The sequence below is a fragment of the Meles meles genome, chromosome 6 (assembly GCF_922984935.1).
Source record: "Meles meles chromosome 6, mMelMel3.1 paternal haplotype, whole genome shotgun sequence".
Classification (NCBI taxonomy): domain Eukaryota; kingdom Metazoa; phylum Chordata; class Mammalia; order Carnivora; family Mustelidae; genus Meles; species Meles meles.
Window position 1 is genome coordinate 26,889,365 of NC_060071.1, and position 8,164 is coordinate 26,897,528.

Sequence of the window (8,164 nt, forward strand, 5' to 3'; positions counted from 1 at the left end):
CTAGCCTGTTACAGAGAATCCTAGGAGCTCTGCTGTGTGAATTCCAGTTTGAATATATGCCTATTGCATTTACATGCTGCTCAGTCTCAAAAAGGATTAATATTTAGTGAAAAAGATCACATTAGTTTTCTGCTCTCTGATTTTGTGTGGTAGATATTTCAGTTTGTTATTTTTAATGAGGACATAATAAAGAATCACCTTGGGAAGAATGATAACAAGGCAAGAAATAAAAAATTTTGGAAATAATTATAAATTACAGTGTCCTACTTTTAGAATGAGGGTATGTATTTCAATGTATCCTTTTTGACATTACCATAAATAGAATATTCTAATAGGTGAGAAATCAGTATTACTTTTGTATTACTCAGGAATATATGGATCTATCTAGAGCAGACTTTGGCTGAAGATGGCCTAAATGCTTGTATAAATAATTGGGTTCAAATGCTTCTAGAGTAACCATCAAAGTTAAAGTGATATAGCAAACACTATCCTACCTCACTGAAGGTTAACAAAGAGGTTGTAAGTCTTTTTTCTTTTTTCATTTCATTTTATTTTATTTTATTTATTTTCAGTATTCCAGCATTCATTGTTTATGCACCATACCCAGTTCTCCATGCAATACGTGCCCTCCATGATACCCACCGCCAGGCTTACCCAACCCCCCAGCAGTCTCCCCTCCAAAACCCTGTTTGTTTCTCAGTGTTCACAGTCTCTCATGGTTTGTCTCCCCCTCCAATTTCCCCCAACTCACTTCTCTCCATCTCCCCATGCCCTCTGTGTTATTCCTTATGCTCCACAAATAAGAAAAAACATGACAATTGACTCTCTCTGCTTGACTTATTTCACTCAGCATAATCTCCTCCAGTCCTACCCATGTTGATATAAAAGTTGGGTATTCATCCTTTCTGATGGAGGCATAATACTCCATTGTATATACGGGCAATATTTTCCTTATCCATTCGTCTGTTGAAGGGCATCTTGGTTCTTTCCACAGTTTGGCAACTGTGGCCATTGCTGCTATGAACACTGGGGTACAGGTGGCCCTTCTTTTCACTACATCAGTATCTTTGGTGTAAATACCCAGTAGTGCAATTGCAGGGTCATAGGGAAGCTCTATTTTCAATTTCTTAAGGAGTCTCCACACTGTTTTCCAAAGTGGCTGCACCAACTTACATTCCCACCAATAGTGTAAAAGGGTTCCCCTTTCTCCACATCCTCTCCAACACATGTTTATTCTATTTGTATGTGAATGCCTTCGAAATAGTGTTTAATGTCTCCTATGGAACAAGCTATTGGAAATAGGCATAGTAAATGAGAAATCTGTTATACAAATAAACATATTGAAACCCAAAGAGGTTAATCAATTAACTCAAATCATGTCTTATGTTAGAAGAAAATGCAGGCCTAGATTTTAGTTCTCCTAGTTCCTAACTCTGAGTTCACAAAACCATATGATTGCTTCTAGGTGGAAATTGATTTAGATAAAAAATGTAACCTAAAATGAAAAATCGTGCTTTGTGATCTGGTTGAATGATTATCTATTAAGAACACTTTAGAGGATATTTTTGGTTTATATTTATTTTTGTTTTGTTTTTGTTTTTGTCACTGAAAGTGTGACCTTTTTTTTTTTGCATGTCAGTACTGTATTTTATTTATTACACATTCATATGTAATAAAATTATAGAAAGATACAAGAGGAAAAATAATTGATGTGTGATAGTGCATAAATGGGAGGTAGAAGGTGAGGAATGGAATGGGATAGAACTTACAGGTTTTAACTGCATCTGTAACATTAATTTTTTAAAAGTTGAGGGGTACCTGGTTGGCTTAGTTGGTTAAGTGTCAGACTCTTGATTTCAGCTAGGGTCTGATCTCAGGGTCATGGGATTGAGCCCCATGTCAGGCTCTATGCTCAGCAGGGAGTCTTCTCAGGATTCTGTCTCTCTTTCTATCTCTTTCTCTCTCCCTCTGCCCTCCCCCCTGCTCATGCTCTCTTTTTAAATTTAAATTCATTAATTAACATGTAATGTATAATTGGTTTCAGAGATACAGTTCTGTGATTCACCAGTCTTATATAATAATATCCAGTGTCCATTACAACATATACTCTCCCCAATGTCCATCCTCAGTTACCCCATTCCTCTACCCTAGCCCCCTAGCAACCCTCATTTTACTTCGTATGATTAAGAGTCTCTAATTGATTGTCTCCCTCTCTGATTTCATCTTATTTTTCCTCTCTTCCCCGATGATTCTCTATTTTATCTAACTCTGATTGACTTACTTCACTTAGCATAATACCCTCCAGTTCCATTCACTTTATTGCAAATGGCAAGATTTCACTTTGATGGTATTCCATTGTGGTATATATACCACATCGTTATCCATTCATCTTTCGATGGACATCTGGGCTCTTTCCACAGTTTGACTATTGTGGACATTGCTACTATAAACATTGGGGGTTCAGGTGCCCCTTTGGATCACTAGAATTGTATCTTTTGAAGTAAATACCCAGTAGCTGAAAGCATGACCTTTAAGTCTGTACCTTTTTTATATAAAAATTCTGTGCTTCCATGATCTTAGAAACTCCTTTTGATGGAATGACCTGTCAGTGAAGCACTCTCTATCTCACCTCCCCCATCTAAAAGACAAAGAAACAGCAGGTGTGGGAATTAGAAGTGATAAAGAAGGAGGAAGCAGGGAGCAAATGGGTGGAGGGAGGAAGAGAGGGGAAGGAGAAGCCCTGATTGACCTGAGCAAAGTATCTTGATGTGATTGCTCCTTCCAGAGTACTGATCCAAATGATTATGGTTACTGCATTGGGCGGGGTCTACCTCAAGGAGAAAGTATAACTATGATGGCATTAAGTCTTCAATCAACATTAGTTTCCATTGTAAGAACTGGCTTCAAATCAAAAAGAACTATTTTTTGAAAATTGGAAATGCTTTAGTTCTCTGAGTGAAAACAGTGTTTTAAATATTTAAAAATTAGTCTTAGTGTCTTTTTTACAATACTAGTCCATCTGGGATAATCAATGAGCAAACATGTTGAGAATTTGAATATGAATAACTCTGATCATTGCAATTACTTGCCAGGTTTGCAGTGATATAAGATAATGCTTTTGAAGTATGCAAAAGGTTCATTTCATCAAAGATTCACATGATTATGTTTGTCACTGTCGTTTTCAACAGAATTTCTCAATCCCAAACTCAGATGCCCTGTATCTTCTCTTGAAATGATAATGGGTTCTTTATGGGAACTTGTGATTCAAAAATATTTACTACTTAGAATTTCCCTAATATAAAAGTCTGAAGAAATGAATCTCTTAGCTTTTCTGAGTTCAAATTGAAAGACAAACAAAACCAAAGATGAGATACTCTATTTTATAATGTATTATATTAGCAAATTTTGAAATGAGCTGTATTGACACAATACTAATATAAGTCCAATTTATTCTACATCCTTCATGTTGTTACCGCTGCCTCTCTAGCAGCCAACACAATTCCAGAGCAGTGACAGATGCTCAGTGAATGTGAACTGCTAGAGGGAATAAATACTGGAAAGTGGATGGACTGGATGTCATGAAACTTCTTTGGGTAGGGGTGGTTGTATCCCACTCAAGGAAAATATTTTCTTAAGAATGTATAAAATAAAATTTTCAGGGTTTTTATGAACTTATCCATATTTTCACATAACAACACTACTGGGAACACAACCCCACATGGCAACAATTGGCTTAGTCTGGCTAACCCTTTAGGTAGAGTGCCTATAAAATTTATTATCTAGGGGTGAGCACCTCAGTAAATTATCTCCTGTCAAAAACTGACAACACTGGCAAGATTATCAAAAACAGTCATTCCAGAACTCTGGAAATTTAACCAAAGGCATACAAAAAATTAAAAGTACTTGTTGAAGAAAAATTACTGAACCTAATTTGAAACAGAGAAGTCTATGCATTTTAATTTAGGGTTAATTCCCATCTTCCTATCAACTCTTTAGAATGAAAATGTGAAGACCAGAGCCTTGTTGCCACCAGAGGGAGCTAATGTGATTTGGAACATCAAAAAAAACACTGTCCCTAGTGCTTTGTCACTATTTGACCTGATTTGGAGCTTCATGGGAAAACTTTATTCCCAGGGTGTAGTTGGTAACAGTAGAAACCAGTAGTAGTCAGGGAAGGTCTCTATCATGGCTTCATAAAGCTGTGATATTAGCTGGGCAAAAAGGAGCCCAGACAAAAAATAAAAAGGAAGATCTATCTACATAATTACATGTCCATGGTGGGCTAGGAACGCCTCTGACATATTCCTGGGAGATCTGGAATGCTATTTGCATGTTCAGGGTTTTATGAACAGTAAAGGAATTGCTGAGAGATCTATGCTAATGCATCAATGATACCTAAGAAGCCATGACTAAAAATTAACTAAGAATTAAAACAAACAGAGACTTCACACTATATGGATACAAACACTACTGACCTGGTCCTAGGAAGTCACTAAACAAAAGACAAATCAAATTCCCAATAACAACAACAGCAACAAAAAGTACAATAACAGCAAACAATGGTGAGATGGGAGGGATGATCAGATTCCAAATGGACTAAAATATACATCTAGTATGTTCAGTTTTCAACAACTATTAGGAGGTTTGCAAAGAAACAGGGATGTACAGCCTGTATACAGGAAACAAAACAATCCAAAGAAACTGACCCTGAGGGTACCTGGATGTTTGACTTAGTAGGTGGACTTTAAATGAACTTTTATAAATACATTCAAAGAAAAGGAAATTATAAAGAAAAGTGGGACAACAATATTTCGGTAATAGCAATACAGGGAGAAATCATTTTTATAAAGAATCAAATAGATTCTGTAGTTCAAAAAATAATAACTGAAATGAAAAATTCACTAGAGGGTCTCAATATCAGATTCTAACAGGCAGAAGAAAGAATTAGCAAACTTGAAGACAGTTTAATAGAGATTAATGTCTGAGAAACAGAAAGAAAAAGAATGAAGAAAATAAACAGAGCTTAAAGTACCTATGGAACACCATAAAATGGACCAACATGTGCATAATGGGAATTCCAGAAGAGAAAAAAGATAAAGATATCTGAAGAAATGATCAAAATTTCCTAAAATTGATTTAAAAACATTAATCTACACATCAAAGAAGTTCAAGCAACTCTAAGTATAGTAAACATAAAGAGATCTATACCTGAACGCATTGTAATCAAACTGCTGAAGGCCAAAGACATAGGAAGAATCTCAAAAGCAAAAAGAGAAGAGACAGGGCGGGGTGGGGGGGTGGTTATGGACATTGGGGAAAGTATGTGCTATGGTGAGTGCTGTGAAGTGTGTAAACCTGGTGATTCACAGACCTGTACCCCTGGGGATAAAAATACATTATATGTTTATTAAAAATTTTTTTAAAAAAATTTTAAAAAAAAGAGAAGAGACTCCTCATGTACAAATGATCCTCCATAAGCTTAACAGCTAACTACTCCTCAGAAACCGTGGAGGCCATAAGGCAGGGTTAAAAGGGCTAAGAAAATATCTTTCTTAGATATTTAGATATGCACTAGAAAATATCTAATACAAAAGAAGGGAAAAACAAGAAACACTGGGACAAAGGATATAAGAAAACAAATAGCAAAACAGAAGATTCAAATCTAATCACATCAATAATTACATTAAAGGAAATGTATTTAGTACTCTAATCAAAAGTCAGAGATCGTCAATTGGATTTTTTTTAAAGACCCAACTATATACTGTCGACAAGAGATAGGTTTTAGATTCAAAAGCACAAATAGGTTGAAAACAAAGGATGAAAATGCATACCATGCATACATATAATAATCAAAAAAACACTGGAATGATTATACCAATATTAGAAAAAGTAACTTTAATTAAAAAAAATTACCACAGTCAAGGTGAGATATTTATAATGATAAAACGGCCAATTCGTCAGGCATATGTAAAAGTTGAAAACAGACATGTACTTAACAACAGAGCCCCAAAATACATGAAGTAAAAAATGACAGAATTGAAAGGAGAAATAGATAGCTCAACAATAATAGTTGGAAATGTCAATACTCCACTCTCAACAGTTGATAGAACAACTAGTCAGAACATCAGCTGCTACTGCCCTCAGAACAATTTGTTGCTTAAACTATAGCCCCTGGAGGATTTTACTAGTTGCCAAGCACATTTAGATATGGCTTTAAGAAAAACATGTATTGGCATCAGGTCTTTGGGGAGAAGAACGATATACCACCGTGAAGCTGGGCAGCTGGGGATGCCCGGCTCGCTCAGGGCAGAACGCTGCCCCTTCACAGAAGCTGGGCAGCCTGGAACGCCCGGCCCGCCCATGGTGGAACGCCGCCTGCTTCCGGGAAGCCTAGTGCCTGGGAACGCCCTGTCAGCTCAGGGTGGAACGAAATATGGCCTGCTTCCCTTTTCCGTTATCGCTCCTTTCTCTTCCCAGAAGCGCCCGTTGTCTTTTAGATGAGTCCTTTGAATGTGCTTGGTTAACTATAAAATTTATCCTCCTCCTTGCTTGTTGTCCACAAGACATGTGACTAGCATTTGACCTTCATCGATTCTTCTGTTGGCTATTGTTTCAATCTAATAAAAGTGAGACTGTGGAGCTGTTCGAGGCCACAGTCTTTTCGACTGTTGCCCCCTGCTCCCAATCTCTTGAAGCTGACTTGTTTGTGCCTAATTCTTCTCCCGTCGTCATGGACTAGAAGTGGCAATCAGCAAGGATGCAGAAGACAAAAACAACACTATCCTTAATCTCACAAAACACACGGAGGGTTGGGGGGTGTGAGGGGGGTAGGGAGAGGGTGGTGGGATTGATGACACTGGGGAAGGTATGTGCTATGGGAGTGCTATGAAGTATGTAAACCTGGTGATTCACAGACGTGTACCCCTGGGGCTAATAATACATTATATGTTAATAAAAAATAAAAAATTATAATAAACCCAGCACTATCAACCAACTTGACTTGACTGATGTCTATAGAACGCTTCACCCAACAGCAGCAGAAGATACACATACTCTTTTCAAGTGCACAGGCACTATTCTCTGTGATAGCACATTTTCCATGCCACAAAGCATAAAATCATAAAAGTTTGTTTTCAAAACACAGTGGAATTAAATTAAATATTCATTGTTTAAACCAGGATACTTTTAAGAGGAGCTCAATACTGATAATTGCACCGTAATTGACATAAATGAAAACTAACGAGCAAATCAAGGTATGTTCTCATTCTTCCTTTAGCAGGGAATCAACTATACTGTCCCCCATAGTTCTCTCTCTCTCTCTCCTTCAGTCATCTCCAATGTGAAACTTATCTCACTGTAGACTTTTGAGTTTGTAACACATCTTCTAGACCAGTTCGAGTTGGGGTATTTCAGGAGACAGGCACTTTATTTTTAAGTGAATTAATATTAAGTTCAGCATGCCTATTTAAAACAATTTTTAAAGACAAATTTAGTTAGTTTTTTTAGTTTTAAATTAAATCCACATGACAAAGGTGGGCTATGGGAAATTCTAAAAAACAGTTTGGCTTTGTCCCTTTGTTGCATTTGGCTTCAGACTCAGTCTTGGCCTTTGGGATGTTTAGCATTTTAGAATAGTTAATTTCTACTTATTGTATCTACCTGGAAATTCCATGCTTTACTAGAAATGTATACCATTCTAAACCTCAAACATCCTAAAACCTTGATATGGTAAATAAGAGATGGGAAAAGGGATATTTTCCACTTCTCTCACCTATTATTTTGCTTACAGGGGTGAGCTAATGGAATCTGATTATATGGAGGAGATTTTGTTAGTAGTCATATTCTGACCTACATGTTTGAGCATAAAAGGGGCAGACAAAATGTAAATGTTTGGTCAAAACCACTCTTCTTCTCAATTCCTGACCATTGTATGTGACAGAAAGCAGTTTGAATATTTTTGTGATCCTTTTATTTTTATTTTTATTTTCTTAAGATTTTATTTATTCCTTTGACAGAGAGAGAGAGAGAGTGATCACAAGTAAGCAGGCAGTGGTGGGGGGTGGGGAGCAGGCTCCCTGCTGAGCAGAGAGCCCAATGTGGGGCTGGATCCCAGGACTCTGAGATCATGACCTGAGCCAAAGACAAAGGCTTAACCCACTGAGCC